The sequence below is a fragment of the Rattus rattus genome, chromosome 7, assembly GCF_011064425.1.
Source record: "Rattus rattus isolate New Zealand chromosome 7, Rrattus_CSIRO_v1, whole genome shotgun sequence".
NCBI classification, from domain to species: domain Eukaryota; kingdom Metazoa; phylum Chordata; class Mammalia; order Rodentia; family Muridae; genus Rattus; species Rattus rattus.
This window is the reverse complement of record NC_046160.1, coordinates 57,285,716-57,296,440: the sequence shown is the minus strand read 5'-3', so window position 1 is coordinate 57,296,440 and position 10,725 is coordinate 57,285,716.

The following is a 10,725-nucleotide window of genomic DNA, read 5'->3' as shown; positions in this document are numbered from 1 at the left end:
GAAAGATGTATATTAATGAAGCATCTCGCCTTTTGAGGAAGCGTTTGTGTAGAAAGCTATTTCTCTGTTACGGAATGGGCTTCAATCTTCTAAATGCCTTCTGTTTAAATGCAAAAGCCTCTGGGAGATGTAACTGGAGATGGAGAAAAATATATACACTAGGGTAGGGTAATCCTGACGTGCAACACAGGAAAAGCATAGGAAATGACTCCAGGAAGGGGGGGGGGGGGGTGGGGGGAGTGCGTGTCTAAGAGAAGACAGCAGCCCGCTTTGTACCCTGACCTTACCAGGACTCTCACCGCCATGCATCTTTGTGGCCATTTTTATTGCTTGTAATTCCATGATAGTTTGCCTGTGTAGGCCAAGACTTAATGAACCTTTTGGGTGTGCATATAATATGAATTTCGGGGGAATGTAACGTATTTATTGTCCGATCATTATCATTTAATACTCAGGATGTGAACAAGTTGGAAGATTACGAGGCACCAATAGCAAATATCCAGTAAAACCCATTCTGCTACTCGGTACATACAAGTTTATAGGGTTAAAAAGAGGAAATTCCATAAGTAAATTATTTGATGCAAGAATGAGATCATGATCTGGTTTCCAGGTGTTTTAACTGAGTTCTACTACACTGGTAAACAATCATGAGATCAGCCTTATGGAGCCAAGTTCCTGCTGTTGAAACCATTCAGAGCTCACGTTACTAGGGACACGGTTCTTCGTACCTGAGTCCATTTGAAGGAGCCTTGAGGTGATTGCAGAAGAAGCCAGCCAACGACAAGAAGGGTTATGATTTAGATGAAAATGTCTTGTCATCGTTTGTCCGGCTTGTGTGGTTAGATGTTCGGTTTTTAACTTTCTTGATTGTCAGTGCTTCTCTCGGTGTTTTACTTCCAGTTCTTTTGAGATTAGAAAATCCACCCGTAAGATTTTGTTCACTTAGATCTGTGGAGAGCTTTTCTTTAACAGTCCAGAATAAAGCCTGTCCTGAGGAGTGTTCCATGTGGGCTCGGAGAGAGGGCAGGCTCTGCAGTTGTCTGGTTTTATAATGGTTTCGTAGTTTAAAGCATCAGCTAGCTTCCTGGCAGGCATAGTGTTGTTGACAACTTCTTTTCTGGTACTGATTTTCTAGTTTGGTCACCTGTGGAAAATTGTTAAGATGAATGAAGTTCGTGCATTCATCCACTTCTCCCTTTAGCTGTGTGAGTGTTTCATCATATGTTCCATTGCTCTGTAATTAGGCGTATGTGCACCAACAATGGCCCTTCCCTCTGCCATTACAAAGTGCAATTACCTTTGGCCATACTTTTATAAAGCATCTGATAATAAACCAGCCACTCCAGCTTTCTCTTTTCTCTAATAGGCACGTCTAATAAATCACAGTGAAAACGGGCCATTGCTGGTACTCTGTTGCAGCACCTCTGAATTCTACCACTTTCTCCAAGGATTATTGGGTTTTGCTGTAGTAGACAATTTACTTGCCTGGACTCAGTGGTCAATTTCACGCTGTGTGTTTCCTGCAGTAGCTGATATCTCTGATCATTTTTTCCTTCTCTCCTTTTACCCTCCCCCATCCAGCCAGCTTCTAATGTTATATTTGCATAGGCTCCCCTCTCTCCCCAGGCGTCTTTTCCAGATTCGAGTAGATTTTCAATCACCTGAACATCTGAGCAGAAATTAAATCCAGTTTTGGGGATTTGGTTGGTTTCTCTGTTTTCTTGTTTTTAACAGTTCCCTGTCTACATTTTCTAGCCTGTCTTTCACCTCCTGCTGGGTTGATGCCTTGAAGCTTCAAACTGAGCTGATACAGACGCATCAAAGCTGAGTAAGGCTTCAGCTCTGAGCTGCCTGAGCGGCACCCACGTGCACTCACACAGCAAAGCAAAAGTGTGAACCTCACCCAGGGCAGTTTTATCTTTCAAACATAGACCCTCTCCTGATGCGTGTCTGGGGTATTGTTTGACTTTGCCTCTTTGCCTGGGGCACTGCCAATGAGTGAGAAGTTCGGCAGTTAGCAGGGTCTATGGCTGCAGCTTATGCTAACACTGTGAATCTCAGTCATCCGGCTGCTCTCTAGCTTCTAGCATTTGCCATCGTCTCCCAGCTCTCTTCCAGCAGTGAGGTGTGCCGAAAGCCATTGATCACTTGGAAACCTCTCTTTTCTGCGTCAATCGCTGTGAGGATTAAAAGATAGGAAACCAACAAAAAAACAAAAAGCACAGGTAGAAAATGTCACATGTTGTTATGGTTTGAATCTGGAATGTCCTCATAAACTCGTGGGTTGAACATTTGGTCCCCATCTGGTGACAGTATTTGGATAAGTTCCGGAGGCTTTGGAATGGGGGCCTAACTGCAGGAAGTAGGTAAATCAAAGCTGTCCTTTGAAAGCTGTACCTGGTCCTCAGTCCCTCCCTTGCTTTTCTTCTTTCAAGAGGTTTTCGTCTGCCATTCTATCGCAATGTGGAGAAAATCAGGCGATACGCAATCTATCAAGTGGCCACCTCCTTCAGATTGCTTTTCTATTTCCTTTTTACATTTGGCCAGAATTTATGAAGGTCATCTGCAGAGAAGGTAATGCACAAATCCACCCAACTCTTACCTGAAACTGGAGTATTAATTATTTAGATAAACCATAATTACATTTGTTCATTTGGTTGTTTGTTTTTTAGTAGGACTGGCCTGAACTGATGATGTAAACCAGGCTGGCAATGAACTCACAGAGATCTGCCTTCCTCTGCCTCCCAAGGGCTAGGATTATAGTTGTCCAGCAACATGCCTGGCTAGGACTTCTATCTTATTCATATACCATACAGGCAGAAAAATAGGCAGATAATTATTTTCAGTTGTATATCTAGGTAATTGTTACTTTCTGTTCTGCTTCCCTTATTCTCCCAGGGATACAGTTTTTTTTTTTAAAGTATGTGATTTACTTTTTATTACCCCATGTGCATATCCTAAAAGGATATGTAAAAAAAAAAAGAAAGAAAGAAAAAAGAAAAAAAGAAAAAAAGAAGAGGGAAACTGATTCTGTAAGCACTGTTTATACAAACTTGAAATCAGAGATTTGGAAGAAGTGTTACAATGCTACTTCAGGATTGCAACAAGATATGAGGGCAGAGGAATCAGCATTTGAATAACATGAGGGTAATCTTTGCACAGCGCACAAAAACATCGTGCCTACAATACTTCAACACATAAATGCCTTCCTTTTAAAATGATTTCAGATTAAGAATAAAACGTATGTGCATATTTATGTATATGGCCCGAACCGTTCAAAGGGGGACATTTACCCTGTTAGAATTGTCACTCTGTCTTTACTTACCCATTTTGTTGTTCCTGTGAGAAAGGGTGCCTGCTTGACAGTAACTTGGAGAGCTGCCCTCTTCCTAAATCCTTCCATGTTTATTTTATAAACACAGAGACAGCCTGCCCAACTCCAGCACAAGCCTCAAAATTAGAAAACTAATCTTGAAAAACAATTTGTCTACTTCACAGCTTTTATTTAAATCGAATCCATTGTCACACTAATGTCCTTTTCAGAAAATAAAAAGAAAAACGTCTAGTTCAGAACCAAATCCAGAATCATATTTTGTGGGTTTGTGGGGTTGAGGGATCGTTTTCTCTTGTTGTCACATCCCTTGAACTCCTCTTAATCATTGTCTTTCTTTGCATCAGTTTCTCACTTCAAACATAAAAAAAAAATTATCGCAATTTTACTATCTGCAGGACACAAGGATGACTCACGGGGCACAAGCATTTGCTGCCAAGACTGGCAGCCTCAGGGCTCTCATGGCGGAGTTCCCTGACCTCCACAAACACACACACTCCAAATAAAAGAAATAGGTGTAGAAAGAACCTCACTTATTACCTCACAGCTCTGGAGGTTAAAAGTCCAAACGCACCTCAAAGTCAGAGCATGGGCGAGCTGTCTCCTCTCTGGATGTTCTGAGAAGAGAGTTGGTTTCCTCATCGTTTTCAGTTTTCAGAGCCTGTTTATGTTCTTTGTCGGCTAATCATCTTTCTGTGTACTTTATCCGGTACTTCCCTCTGTTACTAGCTCTGGCTCTCCTGCCTCCTACTGACAAGCACAGTAGTAATTGTACCTGGCACACGCGGATGATCCAGGATCATCTTCTTCTTGAGATTCCCCAGCTTAATCACATTTACTATGGACGGTGAAGGATGCTTAAGTTGATGGGGATCAGGAAAAGGACGGGTCAGGGGATTAATCATCATACCACAATGTTCATTACCAAGGGTGTTTCTCAAAGTCCCTGTCAATCCCGTTGAGAGGAAGGTAAAGCGAAATGCAGAGAGACAGGAAGGTGGTAATGGGTAGGGAGTGTAAGGAAGCTTAGGAGAGGAAGGAGGCAGGGAACCGTGGGCCACTAGCTTCTCCTTTGAAATTCTGGCTTGTTGAGTTGCTTAAGGTATGGGTCCCCTTCCTCATGGAGTGGAGGGAGATCCCGGGTGTGTTTTGGATTTTTTTTTTAAGTGTTTGAACAGAGCAGAAAAGCTTGACACCTTTGGCAGAAGACTGTTGATAAAAAGTGAATTCCACTTCTGTAAATTCGAACGTATTTTGGTTACTTTCTTTCAAAGAATATATGCTGTATGTCCCCTCTGGGTCATCTCTTCAAGGAATGTCAGCATTTCCTCCACAACTCTGTACAGAAAGCAATTGATTGGCTTTATGTGGGGCAGAATGAAGTGACCAAGCCTGTTCAGTCAGTCAACAGGGTTTGGAGGGAGGGAGGGAGGATTAAGAAAAGAAGAGACAATTAGACAACATTGTAACACGACCCCAGCAAGTGCTAAGACAGGTTTATTTTTTTTCCAGTCTTCTTTGTACATACGAAGAATAGGGTCAGTTCTAGGTCAAAGACGAAGTAGTCAAGGAACAAACAAGGCTTAAAAATAGTAGTTAAGGAACAAACTAGGCATAAACAAAGGTCCCATGATTACTGTATTCAGGGACTTAACAAGACGATCAAGACACAAAGAACTCGTCTGTCAGCTGTATTCATCTTGAGCCTACTTTCTTGCCCGAGCCCAATATAAATATTCTCGTCAATTAAATATTCTTGTCAATTCCCTTGGCACACCGAGAGCTCTGCACAATGAAGCTCAGGGGGAAAAATCACTTGTTCTTTCTCTAGGATGACCAGCAGGAAGCAACAGGACTACGCTTCCATGTTTCACATGCACATCTGATGTTCTCCATAGTCCATAGGACGCAATTCAATTCTGCTTAGGGCCTCACAATCTGTGCTATACTGTTACCATGGTGATGTTGTAGCAATAACAGAAAAATAGACTCATGGCATTAGCAAAGGTTTAGAAACTGAGCTGAGCTGAACCTGATGGCTAAACGATGGCAGAATTGGAATTGATAGCCCCCAATCAGACAGAATAAGAGTAAAGACAGTAAGAGGCGCATTTAAAGGGAACGAAGCTCAGATCTCAGCACTCAGGGTCTTCGCCACCTAGATGGATAAGAGCACTTCTCTCTTACCTACGGCAAGACACTCATACAGATAATACAATATTCTTTTCCCTTCTTCCTTTTTTTTGTCACCATACGTCTTTCTCACAGTTGCCTGTAGGAGTGGTTCTGATGCTGTCGGTCTGATAAAATTATTTCCCCAATTGAAGTTCCCTCTTCTCAGATGACTGTGGCTTGTGTCAGGATGAAATAAGTGACCAGCATACCACTCTATGTATAGTGTGTTTCCTCCATAAGGATCCCTCAAATTTTAGCGATCTACTGTGCTGTGCCTCTTAATGCTCCTGCATTATAGATTAAGTGTCTATCACGTAAATTTTGCGGACACGTTTAAACATTAGTAGGTGGTTTAAAGGTACCCTCCTTGCTAAATCTTAATATCCTGTCACTAGCCTTAGTCTATAATTTCTGCTCCCAAGGAGCAGAACCTAAGATTTCATCCCTATTTCAGTATTGAAATTCGTGTTAAGAAAATACCATTATCCTTTTTGCAGTGTTCTTTTTGGTTTGGTGCAATATCCCAGAAGGCCCAAATTAAGAACATTACAAATGGCTGGTGTCTAGTGAAAACAACCTCAGAATACTTGTGCTGTTTATAGCAGTTGTCCACCTCTGGTCCCAAGGTTGAGACTTCCTCTCTATCCACAACCAAGTACTTCCAATAGCTTGCAAAGTACAGAATGAGACTGTACACTGTGCGTTGCGCTATACAACCAGAGTGTGGTGGTTTGAATAGGTATGGCTCCCATAGACTCATGTGTTTGAATGCTGGGCTCATCAGGAGTGGCACCTCCTAGAGGTGTGGCCTTGTTGGCGGATGTGTGTAACTGTGGGGGAGGGCTTTGAGATTGAAGAAGTTTAGTTCACTTCTGCTGCTGGTTGGCCAAGATGTAGATCTCTCAGCTCCTTCTCCAGCACCACACCTGCCTGCACACCACCAGGCTTCACACCATGACAACAATGGACTAAACTTCTCAACAGTAAGCCATCCCCAATTGAGTATTTTCCTTTATAAGAGTTGTCATAGTCATGGTATCTCCTCACAACAAAAGAAGCCCCTAACTAAGATAAAGTCACCTCACCATTTCAGTACCACACAGATACAGTTTTATGGGAGAGGATCAGAAACTATGATGAGTCTAGAGAATAAGCTATGCCTTTACATTTCTGTAAAGACAGATTTAACGTCACATTTGATTTTTTCCCCTGTTACTCTGTCTCCCCTTAGGGTCCTGTAAATCAGAGACTGGAGGACCATCAATGCTGGCTGTTCCAGAGAAGAACGTGTATGAGACGGACATTACCTTTCTTGCCTCTTTTGATCACTTTTCAAAATTCTAACGTTGATCTACTTGGGGACAAGAGTTCCTTTTCTTCATAAAGAATGAAAGTGTGAGTGTGGAGTGAGTCATGAGTGGATAAGTAAGAATTTATTTTTCAATACTGACCAATATTTATGCATCAAGTATATGGTACAAATAGAGATTGAAACTATGTAATTTTAAAAATAGATAGAAGTAGAAATCACTATGTTAAAAAAATAATCCAGAGTTAGAAAGACAAATATTGTCTTTTCTGTCATATGTGTAATCTACATTTATATGTGACAGCAAAGAGAAAAGGGGATTATCTGAAGGGAGAGAGGAGACTAGAGGAAGGGAGGAGTAATAGGAGAGGTTATGGGGGTGAGACAAATATCTATGTTTTCATTAATATAAAGGTTCTATGTTTTTTATTACAGGTAGGACATAAAAAGATAAGGGTGATGTGAAAGGAAACGAGTGCAGTAATGAGGAGTGAGTGGCAAGAAGGGTTAAATATAGCAAAGTGTGTTGATGCACATGTATAAAAATGTCAGAATGAAGCCCTTTATTTTGTAGGCTAATTAAAAACAACAACAAAAACAAACAAACAAACAAAACTGGGGCTGGAGAGACGGCTCAGCAGTTAAGAGCACTGACTGCTCTTCCAGAGGCCTGGAGTTCAATTCCCAGCCACCACATGGTGGTTCACAACCTTTTGTGATGGCATCTGATGCCCATTTCTGGTGTGTCTGAGGAGAGAGACAGTGTGTGCTCACATACATAAATAAATGTCTTTTAAAAACAACCCTGAATCTTGCCATTCTTTGTTGTCTTGTAGAACTAGATAGTATGACTATATTGCTAAAGATACCAACCACTTTAGCTGTAAGACAGCAAAACCAAGTTGGACCTGACCAGAAAACTTTTTCCTTTGTGGCTGGATTTCATAGTGTTGGAAGGTGCTGCATAGGCTGCTTCGAGAGACAAGGCATCAAGTCTAACCAACTCTGAGCCCTCCAAATTTCAGTACTAGCCTGTCAGGCAAGATATGCCCCGTAGCTGCAATGGTGGCCTGACTGTTAATGGGAATAATCAATCACTCTCTTATGGGATTCAGGCTTTATTCATAGAGAAGAATTATCAGTGGTACTGTAAACCTGGACAAAAGCATAATATTAGGGAAGTCATAATCCCTAGTAAGGAGTTTACAATTGTTTGAGTAAATCAATATAATGTTAAACCGCTTTCTAAATAGCTTTATATCGTAGATAAATTCAACTCCCGGCTTCAGTGAGAGAAGCTTCTCTTTACGACAAAGGGTGGTCAGTGCAGAGACTCATCCCGCTCAAGGTACCAAGAATAAATAACGGTTGAGTGCTCAGCCCCGAACAAGACTTCCTCCAAGATAACACTCCCCTAAACAATACTTCCTCTACGACTCAAGGAACACCGTAGAAGAGGAAGCACGAAGAACGTGTGAGTCAGAAGGTGAGAAGTAGGGCTGCAAAGTGATATATTCTGGGCATGACAAAGCCATCTCCGTCTTGAACTCGTAGCTCTACTTACTGAACTGAACTGAGCCTACCCAAGATGGGCCCTGTCAACCATCATGGATGTAGATGCTCATGCACTCCTACCACACTCTGCTAAACTACTGGCTAGTGAAAGATTCTGAGATTCTGAAAGATTCTGAAGCTTTTAATTTATACGCTAGGTGTTGGATTCCGGGTCCTTTAATACTATCATTTTGTCTAATTATAATTATATATGTATGTATACAGTATTAATTGCATCCCCTACCACAGGAGTAAGAGGGAACCAGAGTTTTCAAATCAAAACCTGAAGTTACCTAAGCCCCTGAGTTCTTTTATTTAAAAACCGAAGCACGAAGTTCTAGGGGAAGGTAAGAGGGATCATAGCCAGGAAGTTGTTTAGAAGACAGTTTTATAGGACTCTGGTTCTCACCTGGTAATTCCACTTTGCATTCTATGCTCCACACTTCTCTTCCCCAGAGCTTCCCCTCAGGTTCTACTAAGATCAGAAAGTTGTTGTATGTTGGACTTTGGAGAAAAATGATATAAGATTTATATCATAGTTTTGGTCTGAAATCCTGCACTAGGTTTCAACATACCAACCAAAATGGGGTTACTCATGGCAAGTGCCGTGAAATCAAAATGGGACTTTGGCCAGGGATGACAGACATTGCAATTATTGCATCGTGGAGGCCAGGACAGGAGGACCGTCAGCTGTGGCTACATAGTAACCAAAACATACAGTAAACAAACCAACAAAAATACTCTTAAATGTTAATGAAACAAGGAAGTGACAAGGAAGTATCCCCAAAGCAACCAAGGTTTCCTAAATTATAAAGGGCCTAATTACCCCCTAGACAAATGATTTAAAAAGCCAAAAACGACTCCCACTGTGTTAGTCTGTGTGTGTGTGTGTGTGTGTGTGTGTGTGTGTGTGTGTGTGTGTGTGTGTGAAATGTCCACTATCAGGAAGCAGAGAACCACGCCTGTGAATTTGTTAATGCTCAGCTTACATTTCCCATTTTATACAATCCAGGATTCCCTTACCCAGGGAATGGTCCCATCCACACTTAAGAAGAGTATTTTCACACCAATTAATGTAATCAAGATGACCCCTCATAGACATTCCCAAAGGTCCATATTCCAGTGATTTTAAATTCTGTCAAATTGATAATTCACCATCACACCAAGTTTGACCACTCTCTGCAAATCTCAGTTCTGTATTCCCCAGGTGCTACCCAGGCTGAGGACTAAGAACAAAGTCACCACGCATAGTGTGTCCATACTGAACTATGTATAATGTAGACAGAAGCGAACACTGCAGTGCTGTTTTGTTTCCCCCAAACACAGCTTCATTGCAGGTGTACAGGCGTATTGTAGGTGAGACAGGAGACGTGCTGAATTTGTCTCCTTGATTGACAGATGCCAAAGGAATTTAAGTGATCTTGGCTGAGAGGGAATGGAGAGCTAACTGGTTGCAACCAGGAACCTGGGAGGGATCCCAGACTGTAGTTGGGATGGGGTGGAATTTGTAGATAATTCTGGTTTGTTGGGCGAATACTGCTGGCACCTCCACTGCCTGGCCTCAGTGCACCAGGGTCTGCCACTGGTCCTCGTGTTCCACTGAATGGAGACTTTTAGTTCTACGAGGTTCTCAAGGCTATTTGGGTCATATGGGAACTAACGTGGGGTCATTTGTAGCCAGCTGCTTCCCAGGCAACATTTGAGATATGTGTCCTCTCTGATGTGGACAGGAAGTGCTTCTCACATGGAGGAAGCTCTTGGGTACATAAAAATAGTATCACTTTGGCAACCTCTCACCAAGATAGAGTGGTTGACGGTCAGTAATTCTAGTTATAGTGCTTGGACTGACAATGACTTTTGAGGTAGATAGCTGGTGCTTCCTTTGTCCTGACAAGGGCAGAGAGCTCCTCCGATAAATAGAAATCTTATTTTAAGGCCCAGATTAAGGACAAAAGGTGAAACAAATATAATACCAGCAAAGGCGATCTAAGGGGCTGAGAATAACTATTGCTTTACTGTGGTATGTCCCAAAGCCCCTTCCCTTTTGTGCATTCACTTGACTTGGAACTTTTCACTAAGCCTGCCCCTTTTTCGTTCTAACTTTGAAAGTGTAACTGCCCCTTCCTCTCTCTTCATCTTCCATCTCCAGACACCCAAACCCTAAACCTGCCTCTCCTCAGAGAGCACTCCTATCCTGAATTCCCTAGGCACCTAACTCTGGATGCGGCTGCTTGCAGGCGTCCATTGCTGAGCCTGCCTGCCTTCTTGTCTTCTAACTCAGGGAAACTTGTTCTTTCTCTCCTTTCTATCACCGTCTTCCCAGCAGGTGTCGAGATCTCCAGCTTGCATGATCGGC